The sequence below is a fragment of the Erpetoichthys calabaricus genome, chromosome 15 (assembly GCF_900747795.2).
Source record: "Erpetoichthys calabaricus chromosome 15, fErpCal1.3, whole genome shotgun sequence".
Lineage (NCBI taxonomy): Eukaryota > Metazoa > Chordata > Cladistia > Polypteriformes > Polypteridae > Erpetoichthys > Erpetoichthys calabaricus.
The window spans coordinates 8,598,496-8,612,081 of record NC_041408.2 but is presented as its reverse complement, the minus strand read 5'-3'; the positions used below and the strand labels follow the sequence as shown (position 1 = coordinate 8,612,081).

At 45.5% G+C, this 13,586-nt stretch overlaps 1 protein-coding gene across 1 annotated transcript in view; it reads left to right on the top strand.

The window, feature by feature from the left end:
* The window catches only part of ppp1r14c (protein phosphatase 1, regulatory (inhibitor) subunit 14C), a 45,455-nt gene that overhangs the window by 19,259 nt on the left and 12,610 nt on the right, over window positions 1-13,586 (top strand). The window lies entirely within an intron of this gene.

Sequence of the window (13,586 nt, the reverse complement as noted above, 5' to 3'; positions counted from 1 at the left end):
AGCAAAGAGGAGGTAAAAATAAACTGTTTGTTTCCCATTGTGTCACCGTTTAAGAGGGGGTTTCAGAGGAGCAACCGCGTCTCCTTGGGGTGCGTTCAGCCCCCCTCTTTACAATGTGTGCGGCAGAGATGTGAAGTGGCAAGGGGGGGGGGTTGGTGAGCGAAGCAAGCAGGGAGGTGTAAACCCCCTAGTTTACTTTATAAAACTTGGGTCTGAAAAAAGGTGCCACATAAAACACTATTATTTAGATACACATTACTGGTCAAAGTCTTAGAACGCCTCAGGTTTTTTTACAGTTTTTTTTTATAATGTAATCTGTTGAAATGCAATGGATGACCTAAAATGGTAATCCGTAAACTGCCAGAGGTTTAAATTTAAAGTTTAGGTTAGCAAAACTTGAAAAAAGAGGAAATTTTAGAATATTACAAATGGGTCTCCTTCAGGGAACAGCTAATCGGTTACAACCTACAGATGTTATGCAGCCATTCAAGTCAATGAAGCCTTTCAAGTTGAAGCACACAATTTGCACAGGTGTCCCAATTTCTGCTGATTACTTAAAAACCCACAGTCTGCGTGTCTTCAAGCAGAGCTGGAACAGACTGTGTTGCTTCACCCTGTGAAGTGCTACTTGAAAAATATTACACTGTGGACTGGCAAGAAAACGGCAATTAACAAATTATAAAGTGACGGAGCATTCTAACCCTTACAAGTGTAGGCCTTTCATTTAGAGAAGTGTCAGTGAGTCCAGTGGTGTCCTACTGGAAGTGGAAGAAACTCTGATAGGAGGAGATCTGGCAGATCCAAAGTCATAAGCCAATCCGGAAACGAGAGCTTATGTGATGGGCGCCTCACAGCACCACAGCTTCACAGTGCAGGTCGACCAAAGCAAGTGTCCGTTTGTACTGTGAAGAGGAGACTTTGTGACAGAGTAAGTGGCAGTAAGAAAAAGCTATTGCTTAAAGGACAAAATAGGGCTTTGAAGTACCAGCTGTGGACTACTGTAGACTGGACAAAAGTCATACGGGCCAATGAATCAAAATTCGAAATCTTTGGTTCATCACGGAGGGTGTTTGTACGCTGTCAAGTTGGTGAAAGGATGGTTCCTCAGTGTGTGACACCAACTGCCAAACATGGAAGAGAAGGACGTGTGATGGTCTGGAGCTCTTCTGCTGGAGACAGAGTTGGTGACTTGCACAGAGTGACGGGCCTTCTGAATCAAAATGGTTACCACAGTTTGGCTGTTAGATCAGCAAAAGCTGAACGCCACTTTGATGAATCAAAAATTTGAATCAAATTTTGTACTCTTCATTCTTATTTGCCGTTGTTTGTTCTGTGCCAGTGTACCAATATTGTCCAAGTAGGACTTCAGAGGGTGTAGTGACACAGTCTGTTCCAGCTCTGCTGAGGGTTTTTAAGTAATCAGCCGAAATTGGGACACCTGCAGAAATTGTGTGCTTCAACTTGAAAGGCTTCATTGACTTGAATGGCTGCAGAACATCTGTTTGTTGTAACCCTGTAGTTGTTCCCCGAAGAAGGTCCAGATTTTTCCAGATTCTGCTAACCTAAACTTTAAATGTTATCCTCTGACATTTTACTGCTTATCTTTTCACCATTTTAGGTCATTCATTGCATTTCAACTGATTAAATCTGAAGAAAAATCTGAGGTGTTTTAAAACGTTTGACTGGTAGTGGAAAATTACATTTTTTAGATGTTCTGTTTCCTAAACTTTTTGAGGGAACGCGCAGGGTTCCTTCTGTGAACATTTTCAGATTAAAGCTGCAGGCGTCCGTGAGTTTTGTCAGACGAGCGGCTGACTGTCTGCATGGATTAGTCAGTGCTGCTCATTCAAGGTCAGCAGGAGGCTGCTGTTCAACACCGCTGACCCAGATGGGCGCGCGCTCTGCTTTGCCTCATTTATTTATTTATTTTCTATTTAAAGTTTTAAGCACACACAGGGTTTTAATTCTTCTAATGCTGTCCGTCTGTATCCCAGCCTCGGCACCTTACTACAGGCCACAGTGTCACATTGACCCACATATTCTAACTGAACGATTTCTCCAAATTTAATTTCCTTTAGTTTAATCCTGCTGCCTTACAGCTCTATGACACCAGGTATAAGTGACGTATCCTGGGCGCGGACAATGGGGAATTTGCATGTTGTCCTCGTGGACTTCACAAACTACAATTAGGTCCATAAATATTTGGACAGAGACAACTTTTTTCTAATTTTGGTTCTGTACTTTACCACAATGAATTTTAAATGAAACAACTCCGATGCAGTTGAAGTGCAGACTTTCAGCTTTAATTCAGTGGGGTGAACAAAACGATTGCATAAAAATGTGAGACAACTAAAACATTTTTTGAACACAATCCCTTCATTTCAGCGGCTCAAAAGTAATTGGACAAATGAAATAACTGGAAATCAAATGTTCATTTCTAATACTTGGTTGAAAACCCTTTGTTGGCAATGACAGCCTGAAGTCTTGAACTCCTGGACATCACCAGATGTTGGGTTTTCTCCTTTTGAATGCTCTGCCAGGCCTTTACTGCAGCGGCTTTCAGTTGCTGTTTGTTTGTGGGCCTTTCTGTCTGAAGTTTAGTCTTCAACAAGTGAACTGCCTGCTCAGTTGGGTTAAGATCAGGTGACCGACTTGGCCATTCCAGAATTTTCCACTTCTTTGCTTTAATAAACTCCTGGGTTGCTTTGGCTGTATGTTTTGGGTCATTGTCCATCTGTATCATGAATCAATTTGACTGCTGTATTTAGCTGGATTTGAGCAGACAGTATGTCTCTGAACACCTCAGAATTCATTCGGCTGCTTCTGTCCTGTGTCACATCATCAATAAACACTAGTGTCCCAGTGCCATTGGCAGCCATGAACACCCAAGCCATCACACTGCCTCCACCGTGTTTTACAGATGATGTGCTATGCTTTGGATAATGAGCTGTTCCACGCCTTCTCCATACTTTTTTCTTGACATCATTCTGGTAGAGGTTGATCTTGGTATCATCTGTCCAAAGAATGTTTTTCCAGAACAGTGCTGGCTTTTTTAGATGTTCTTTAGCAAAGTCCAATCTAGCCTTTCCATTCTTGAGGCTTACGAGTGTCTTTCACCTTGCAGTGCACCCTCTGTATTTACTTTCATGCAGTCTTCTCTTTATGGTAGACTTGGATATCGATACGCCGACCCCCTGGAGAGTGTTGTTCACTTGGTTGGCTGTTGTGTAGGGGTTTCTCTTCTCCATGGAAATGATTCTGCGATCATCTACCACTGTTGTCTTCCGTGGACGTCCAGGTCTTTTTGCGTTGCTGAGTTCACCAGTGCTTGCTTTCTTTCTCAGGATGCACCAAACTGTAGATTTTGCCACTCGTAATATTGTAGCAATTTCTCGGATGGGTTTTTTCTGTTTTCGCAGCTTAAGGATGGCTTCTTACACCTTCATGGAGAGCTCCTTTGACCGCATGTTGTCTGTTCACAGCAAAATCTTCCACATGCAAGCACCACACCTCAAGTCAACTCCAGGCCTTTTATCTGCTTAATTGATAATGACATAACGACGGACTTGTCCACACCTGCCCATGAAATAGCCTTGGAATCAATTGTCCAATTACTTTTGAGGCCCTGAAATGAAGGGATTGTGTTCAAAAAATGATTTAGTTGCCTCACATTTTTATGCAATCGTTTTGTTCACCCCACTGAATTAAAGCTGAAAGTCTGCACTTCAACTGCATCGGAGTTGTTTCATTTAAAATTCATTGTGGTCATGTACAGAACCAAAATTAGAAAAAAGTTGTCTCTGTCCAAATATTTATGGACCTAAGTGTATACTTGCAGATAGCAGCAGGTCTGGCTCAAAATGGCAAATGATTTTCTTGTTAGGATTGTCGGTCTTTATGTCAGAAGATTGAACCACACTTGGCGATAATCTCTTCTCTGGTGACTTTCATATTTACAGTGGGTATAGAAAAGAATTCATCCATCCATCCATTTTCCAACCCGCTGAATCCGAACGCAGGGTCACGGGGGTCTGCTGGAGCCAATCCCAGCTAACACTGGGCACAAGGCAGGAACCAATTCCGGGCAGGGTACCAACCCACCGCAGGACACACACAAACACACACTAGGGCCAATTTAGAATCACCAATCCACCTAACCTGCATGTCTTTGGACTGTGGGAGGAAACCCAAGCAGACACGGGGAGAACATGCAAACTCCACGCAGGGAGGACCCGGACAGCGAACCTGGGTCTCCTAACTGCGAGGCAGCAGCGCTACCACTGCACCACCGTGCCACCCTGAGAAAAGAATCCCCCTCTTTGAAATATTCCCATTTTGTTTGCTTTACAGCCTTAAATGAAAACACACAAACCAATATTTTTTTTTTCCAGTTTGACTTACTCAATGCAATCTATAACATCCAAGTGAAAGATCTCACAGCTACAGTTGAGAAGAATGTTAAAAAATCAAAAACAAGGAATCCTGAGATGAGTAAAGGATCACCCGCCCCTAAACTCAATCAGGTGTAAGTGCCCACCATTTCCATTGCGGTTACTGGCTTCTTTCCACCTGTTAAAATGCGGTGGGCTTATGATGTGAATTTTGAAGAACTCCCCCAGAGTGTATGGAAACTTCTGACTTCAACTGGAATTCTGAACATTTTTTTCTCCTCATACATCCTGTGGTGGGTTGCCGGCATTTTACTCCGGCCCTCACCCCCAGGCCGCCAGGAGGAGCCCTCTGGACAGCATGATCGTGCCCCGAGTTCCAGCAGGGCCTCATGGACTTTGTAGTTTATATACACAGCCCTGCTGGATACCTTGGGGACCACCGGGAGTCGCTGTAGGGGGGCTAGTGGGCTCTTATGTGCCCTATAACCCGGGAGTGCGTCATCATCACGTGACAGGAAGGAACGACGTGCTCCCGGGCTGAAGAAAGGACTGTTTATACCCTGACCCGGAGGGAATAAGGACTTGTGGGTTTGGCCAGGAACCACTTCCGGGTCCGGGCATATAAAAGGACTGTGGGAAAGCCCAGACGCTGAGCCAGAGTTGGGAGGAAGGAGGACTAAGCTTGTAGAGGAGTGGTGGGAGAGAGAGTGTGTTGCTTTGTGTTGGACTTGTGTTTTGGGACAGTGTATTACCTGTGGGTCACGGGGAATACGTGCGCCCACGGGTGAAGAAGAAAATAAAGTCCATTGAGTTTATACGTGCCTCTGTGTCGTTCTGTGCCGGGTCGGGCGCTATATAGCGCTCCTTAGTACAATCCTTAAGCCGAAATGAAGATGAGCTAAAACACCTTCCTAGTAATTGTACTTCATAATGATGTCACATTCAGCAGTAAGAGGACAGCGCTGTCGTCACAGCTGTGGGGTCTTTGATTCCACTCTTGCCATCTGTCCCTGTGTTTGTTACGTTGACCTCATGAGTTTAATTCCCCACATCTTCAAGCACAGGGCCCACTTTTGTTGGGTGGGTGTTTTCAGTCAATGTGTCCTCTCATGGATTTGTACCCCCAACCCCAGTTTGCTCCACTCCAGCACAGTCTGTTAAATTGGTCATAAGTGGGATCTTTTTGCCTGCCTTCTATACAGAATGACTTCTCTCTTTGGAGTGCCTCACAGACAAATGTTAACAAAATCCAACCCGTTCAATCAAAGTGAAGTATCAATGCCTCGGATAAAAGCACTCTCTCAAAATTGTCTTTCACGTTACAGGCATTTTAACAAAAGAACACCTGCTCCGGGTCGTACATTACGTCGCATGTCAAGAGCACGGTCAGAATTGCTTTTGTGCCTTTCCAAAATAGCCGGTACATCTACCATTAGATGATTCACATTCTCCACTGGGCTGGCATGCAACACGTGGCACCTGCAGGTGGGCTGATGTGCTTGGTTGCCGTCTTTTGTCCCCGAGCGTTGGTTCACTCAGGCCTGTTTTATATAAGTGGGCTACTTTTGTGGCGGAGAGAGGTTGTCGCTTTTCAGGACGGACACGTGCAAATGGTGGTGTGCTGAAACTCCACAGGTGGTGTCACACCCGTGGCTCCATGTTCCAGCAGATGTTTTCTCATCCTGACGCCAGGGTAGCTTCTTACCGTCACTTGCTCACTTTCATCCAAAGTGATTTATGCCACAAGGGTAGGCAATTGCAAGTCACAGCAGCCATACCACATGCACCACTTCTGAAGCTAAACTTGTTCAGGCCCAACCAGTACTTGGATGGGAGACTATCTAGGAGAAGCTTGGGTTGCTGCTGGAAGGGGTGTTGGTGAAGCCAGCAGGAGGCGCTTACCCTGTGGTCTGAAAGTGGATCCCAGTGCCCCTGTGAAAGTGACGGGGACAGTGTGCTGTAAGTCTGGTGCAGTTAAACCGAGGCCCAGACTCTCTGTGGTTATGAAAGATACCTGGGCATCTTTCAAAAAGAGTAGGGTGTACCCTGATGTTCTCATCCCTTCTGGCCCCCACAATCAATCCCGGTCTCTACTTAGCTCACTATCTTTCTCGCTCCTTTACCTAGTCAGCAGCCATACCACCTGCACTTCAGAAGAGGTCATCCACCTGAAGCTCAGCACATTCAGTCCCAGCCAGTACTTGGATGGGAGACCATCTTCGAAAAGCTTGGGTTGCTTCTGGAAGAAGGTGTTGGTGAGGCCAGCAGGGGGCGCTTACCCTGTGGTCTGTGTATGTGTGGATCCCAATGCTCTAGTACAGTGACAAGGACACTATGCTGTAAATATGGTACAGTAAATGATGAGATGTAAAACCGAGGTCCTGACGCTCGGTTGTTATGAAATATCCCTGTGCATTTTTCAAAAAGGTGGCACGGTGGCGCAGTGGGTAGTGCTGCTGCCTTGCAGTTTGGAGACCTGGGGACCTGGGTTCGCTTCCTGGGTCCTCCCTGCGTGGAGTTTGCATGTTCTCCCCGTGTCTGCGTGGGTTTCCTCCGGGCGCTCTGGTTTCCTCCCACAGTCCAAAGACATGCAGGTTAGGTGGATTGGCGATTCTAAATTGGCCTTGGTGTGTGCTTGGTGTGTGGGTGTGTGTGTTTGTGTGTGTCCTGCGGTGGGTTGGCACCCTGCCCGGGATTGGTTCCTGCCTTGTGCCCTGTGTTGGCTGGGATTGGCTCCAGCAGACCCCCATGACCCTATGTTCAGATTCAGCGGGTTGGAAAATGGATGGATGGATCTTTCAAAAAGAGTAAGGTGTACCCTGATGTTCTCATCCCTTCTGGCCTCACAATCAATCTCTGTCTCTACTTAGCTAGCTATCTCTCTCACCCCTTCACCACCTAATTTCTAAGAAGCCATATCCCGTGCACTTCAGAAGAGGTCATCCACCTGAAACTAAGCTTGTCTGTCTGTCCATCCAAATCCTTCCCTTATGGCCTCTGGTCTGGGTAAAGAACCACCATGGCACTTCCATCCATTATCCAACCCTCTATATCCTAACTACAAGGTCACGGGGGGTCTGCTGGAGCCAATCCCAGCCAACACAGGGTGCAAGGCAGGAAACAAACCCCCTGGGCAGGGCACTAGCCCACCGCAGGGTGCACACACACACACACCAAGCACACACAAACCAATTTAGAATCGCCAATGCACCTAACCTGCATGTCTTTGGATCGTGGGAGGAAACCCACACAGACACGGTGAGAACATGCAACTCCATGCAGGGAGGACCTGGGAAGTGAACCTGGGTCTTCTAACTGTGAGGCAGCAGCGCTACCCACTGCGCCACCGTGCCACCCTACCCTGGCACCTATACCTGTTAAGTCCCAATTGCGTCGAAGCAATAAGAGAAGTTATCCCCCTGTGAAGTCCTGATCACAGCAACACAATAAGGGGGTTATCCCACGTGAAGTTCCAGTCACGTCAAAGTATGTACTTTTGTGTCTCAAAGTCTAAGAAATCCCCATTTTGTAAACAAGTGCAGTTGCGAGTGTTTGGGGATTGAGAGATAATTTGAGGTTTGCTTGCAGGACCAAAAATCCCAAAATGTTGATAACGTAGCGTTCTGAAATTTAGATTTTCATGTACCTTTTCCACCCAACCCTACTTCAGGTACCACACATTACAGGATAATCTAGGAAGGTGGATGTTTAAGATCCGCCTGAAATCGGCATATGTTTTTGCGATCATCTGAAGGTTTGAATCTTGATGTAAATCAGAACTGTGACGTGTGCCTAGTATTACTCTACACCCTCCCTGACTTGTGGGTTAAAGGGGTCTAGTTAGGACTGATCACTACTATGTACTCTTCATTCTAAGATCATCATTTAAGACCTACCTGAAGTCGGGACACCTTTTGTGATTGTTGGAAGGGCTGAATCTGACCCAAAATTGGGTTTGTGATGTGTGCTTAGCATGACCCTACATCCCACCCTGACCCACTGAGGCCCAAGGAAAAGAGTTGAGGCTTTGCTGGTAATCTCAGGGTTCAGCAGGGGTGAAGAGCAGAGCCTGAACGTGGCTGCCAGAGCCCCATATGAACTACTGTGTGTAGCCAAGCTCTCCTCCCTCTGCTGACGGAACTTCACTTTTGTTTGCTGCTCAGCTTTCGGTAATACAACACGTCCTTAAACTAAAGGGAAATAAGAGATGACTATAGGATTTTTTTTTTTTTCATTTCAGCAATATTAGACGCCATTCAATCGATTTGACAAAGGTCGCTGCATTAGAGTGTTTTTTGGAATTCAGAAGGTCAAAATACAGTACATTGTGGTGACTGTGACGTTTCGTGTTATTTTCTTCTTAAATAATACAAAGGCCTGCTCTCCTCCTCTTCCTCTTTTTACCTCTCATTCTCTCTGCTCAATTCGCTGTGACGCTGGCCTGCTATGTGATGGTTTGCTAATCCTTTGGTCCATCTGCTTATGCTTAGTGGCTCAAGCAGTCAGCAGAGGATAAATGAGGTCGACTTCTTCCAGATGTTGGTGGCCGTCACCTACACGCCCTTTCTACTCCCTGCCCACCGTCTCTTTTAATCCCCCCCCCTCCCCTTTTGCATCCAATGCATGTTTACTTAGTTTATATGAAAAGCTGTAAAATGTTATAGAGACAATAGAGATGGCACCCAACCTCCTGTTGGCCAAGGGGTGCACAGTGTGGTTTGCACCTCTACAGGGGGGTTTATTGGTATCCTAATTATGTTACAGGCTCACCCTCTGGCAGGTGGCATGGCCTTTAAGGTTACAGACACCATTGAATGCTGCAGTTCGGCAGTTGGGATGTTTTTAGTGTCTGAGCATGTGATATAGCGGGTCCGTGGCTCGGAAGGAAAGGCCAGTTTTTTAATAACACTATGTGACAAATTTTTATTTTTATTTTGTTCCTAGGTACAAAGTGTGTTTTCCTAACTCGTTATGCCTAAAAAAATAGAAAATAGCTGTTGTTCCACAAAAACTTTGCTTTTGTGATCAGGACAATGATATTTTGAAATTTGTCCATTTTCCAGAAAATTCTCGATTTGCATTCAATACTGAGTAGTCTTCTAGAATATTCTTGAACTGTTAGAATTGTCCAGAAGTTTCTAGAATTTTCCAGAATTATCTAGAACTTTCAAGAAACTTTTAGAACTTTCTAGAACGTTCTCTGACTGTCCAATAGCAGTCATACAAGTATAGAAGCACAGGTGACTCGAACCAACAATTTGGTTTATGTTATTTTTTTGATTTGATTTAGATGGCATCAAGAGGTAGCTTGCACCCAGCAGATGCATTTTGCTACGTCTGTGGACAATTTATAAAGACAAGAGCGAGAAAGTATTCCGTGAAAGCATGTCGTAAGATGTGCGAGGCCTACAAGGCATACTTCGGCATGCCTGTCGGGGATCAAGACAAGCCCTGGGCACCTCATTTCACATGCGAATATTGCAAGAAAACTCTTGAAGGTTGGTACAGGGGAGAAAAGAGAGCCATGAAGTTTGCTATCCCGCGAATTTGGCGGCAACCGACTGACCACTCAAGCAACTGCTACTTCTGCATGGTGGATCCTACCAAACGTCGCACTGGCAAGAATGCGCCTCAAATCATTTATCCAGACATTCCTTCTTCCATTGCCCCAGTACTACACTGCCCCGAGCTGCCCTTTCCCACTCCTCCAAAGAGGGATCAGCCATCTTCAGGAGACAGCAGCAAGTCAGACAGCGAGGAAGATATTGCAGATATCCTTGACGCTCATCTTGACAAATTCAAAGAGAACATGGTAGTTTACTCAGAGGAGCAAGGCGAGCGCTTTCATCAGGATATACTGGACTTTGAACGTCGTTACCATGGACAGTATAACGAAAACATGATGGGGGACTACATTTGGGGGCTTCTTCGAGAAAGCGATTTACAGTACAGTTGCAAAACTAGAAAACCTACTCATTTCTGAACCTTTTTGAGTGGTTTTGACTGTCTTTGTCTATTTACCATGCAAGTGCTGTTCTTTATCAGACCGCTTGAACGAATAGATAAAAATTCCCTTGTTTTGTCACTAGAAATACGAAGTTTTCTGGGCTGTGGTCATAAAATCAAAGTTTGTGCTGAATGTAGTCGTTTTTCCATAGGCTTTAGACATAAGCAGTTGAAATATAACTCTTGGAAGCCAGGAACAAAAATTGTTACATAGTGTAATCGGTGCACTCGTGGCTTAAAGAGGGGGCGTGGTAGTGTGGCCGAACGCGATGTGGTGTGGCCGTTTCCTCGCTTATGTGCACAGGTCCGTATCTGTAATTGATGCCGGGAGCTGGTAATCACTGCACCTGTTCCACATCCCCATTACATATAGTAGGAGCGCGAGTGCGGAGGGGAGGGAAAAGAGAGAAAGACGGAGGTTAAGAGAGAAGGTAGGAGGTGAAGAAGCTGGTGCAGAAATGAGCAAATGAGAGTAGGCTCGCTGTAATAAGGAGAGGCAGCTGGGAAGTGGGCCCTAGCGGGGTGTTTGGCTGGCACTCGGGGGCAGACGGGTTGGGTCACTCCAGCTGAGTTTTGCAGACGACAACAATCGAGGACGGCTTGCTGTGTAAGGCAGTGGGAGTCGGAAGCTTGGGAGGTGGAAGCCCCAGTGTGAGCGCCCTGGTCGTTGGGGAACCCGAGTCTCGGTCTGGCGGAACCCTGCAGAGCCAGGGATCGAAAGGCTACCAAACCAGAAGGATAAGGTCAGCTGCAGGTAGGGCGACTCCCCTGGTGCAGGGTCTGGATGGGAGAAACAAGGGGGATGCCAGCTAAAGAAGGCACCAGGTTTTTAAATTGAAGGGACTGCTTCCAGCCAGTATTGATTTTTAAACTTCATTTTTAAATGGAATATTTATTGGGATTTTAACCTCCACATTTTCACCCTGTTTTAATGGATTATTCATTTATTAACTTTTGAAGCATTGCACTTTCTTTTGAACCCTATTTGGATTTGTTTTGTTCGTTTTTCATAAAAGCACTGTTTGCACTTTGCACCTTCCCCTTGCTTCATTTGGTGTCCTCATGGTCCAGCTCATCTGGTTACATTACCGATGGTGTCGGGTTCAAGAGGCTCCCAAAAGGGAGATGGGAGCATGGATAGGGACCTGCATCATCACAGAGCAGTTCTCAGACTATAAATATAATGGGAGGTCAAGTCACTTGCAGAACTTCTCAGATGATTGCACACTTATGGAGTTGTATTGATAAAGATTGAGTGAGACAGAGGAGAGGAGTCACATGGAGAACTTTGAGAATTCTCTGCCACTTAACATCAGCAAAACCAAGGAGCTGGTTATTGACTTTCACGGCACCAAAGAGCCTCTACGTCTGCTCGCTATTTAGGGAGTACATTTAGAAGGGGATGCATTTCTACAAATATTTTATAACATGCTGGACTGGACTTGTAACACAGAGGAACTAGAGAAGATAGGGAAGAGTAGGCTCTTTATTCTTCGAAGACTGAGCTTCTTGAATGTGGGTAGTGACATCCTTCACATCTTCTTCAACTCTGTGATGGCCAGTGACGTGTGTAGCATCAATCCGATTTAGTAACATCCTTCAAAAGAGGTCCAAGAAATGAACCAGCTGATTAAAAGAGCAGGCTCAGCTATGGGATGCTCTCTGGACATGCTGGCGGTGGTAGTGGAAAGAATGAAAACAAACCTGAGTGCCAGTATGAACAATGCTGCACATCCTCTCTGTAGCACACCAGCTCTGAGGACTTTTCATATGAAACCTGTCGCTTCTATTTCCACCAAATGTAAGCAAGTGCCCTCCTTGCAGGGATGGAGACGCCAACGGCCGTGGGACTTATTGCAGAACTGTACCAATCTGTAAATTATTTGTCTTTGTTGTTCTTGTATGTTGCTTTCAAACTACAAAATGCAAATTTAAGAGAATACAAGTAAGTAACACAACAAGCGCCATGGAAAGCACCCCTTCTATCCATCAGGACTACAACTCCCATGATGCCCCACTGGTGTAGAAATGGGACCTCCACCAGAGCGATGCCGTTCAATGCCCACTATGTTGGATAGCAGGTTTCTTTTATGAAGGGTGACCAGTCGATCAATGACACATTATACAGAGCCAGGATCCAATCAGGAAAGGGCCACAAACCAATTAAGATGTCAGTCTGTGTTTTCACCTCAAGTACCGTAACACCGAGTTGATGTTTCCAGAAGCATTAGGCTTCAGAAAGTGCTTTCAAAGGTCCATTTTCAGGGGTTAAAAATGTTGGGGTAGCGTAGATGAAAGGCAAAAACAGAAATGTAGTAGTGTGGGTGTAGCCTAAGACTCGCTGTCTACTTAGTCTTTCCCACAAAAATGGATTTAATATGGTCTATCAGTTCAGAAAGGTGACATGGCAGTGCCACATCCCTCAGTCTAGGGGCTTATTCGTCAATGAAGCATACCACCTTAAGAACAAGAACTATACATACCACCTTAAGAGGTTCTAATTTGGGAGTCGCAGACAAATCAGAAGTGCAGGAGAAGGCGACTCCGATGGAATTGCTGACTTTCTCTGATCAAATTGCTGAGTTTCTCTGATGCAGCCATAGAAATCTGAGCTGCTTGTGGGGTTATCTCTGTGGAGGCCTTGCCTGGAAATGCCAAACAATGATGAATAGCCTTTGGATAACCAGGTGATCCTAGGAAGGGGTAGCACAGACCTTAAGAAATGAATCTTCACTGAGAATATGTGGTGGGTTTTACATTGAAATTCAGCAAATCAGGATGCAACTGAAGCAGCTGGGAGAATGGAGAGCAGCATGAAACTAGAAGATGAGCTCAGGCAGAACAACACCAGCCGCGCACAGAAAGGAGATCTCAATCCGTACCGTAAATCAAGTATTCAGGACCAGATTCATAGACTTATTCAGATCTTTACTGGAGTAACTTTTGTGGAATCCCCTTTGGCTCAAATTCCAGCTTTGAGACTTATTGGATAGGTCTCTACAGGCTTTGCACTCCTTGTCCTGTTCTTCATGGCAGATCTTCTCAAGTTAAGTTAGATTGGATGGGAAGTGTCTGTGAACTGCCATCTTTAGGTCACTCCACACGTTTTCTGTTGTCTTACACAATCAGAGGCTTGTCCTTGAGCCATTCCAGTACGGTCTTGCTTCAGGTCATTTCTGTGTTTAAAAA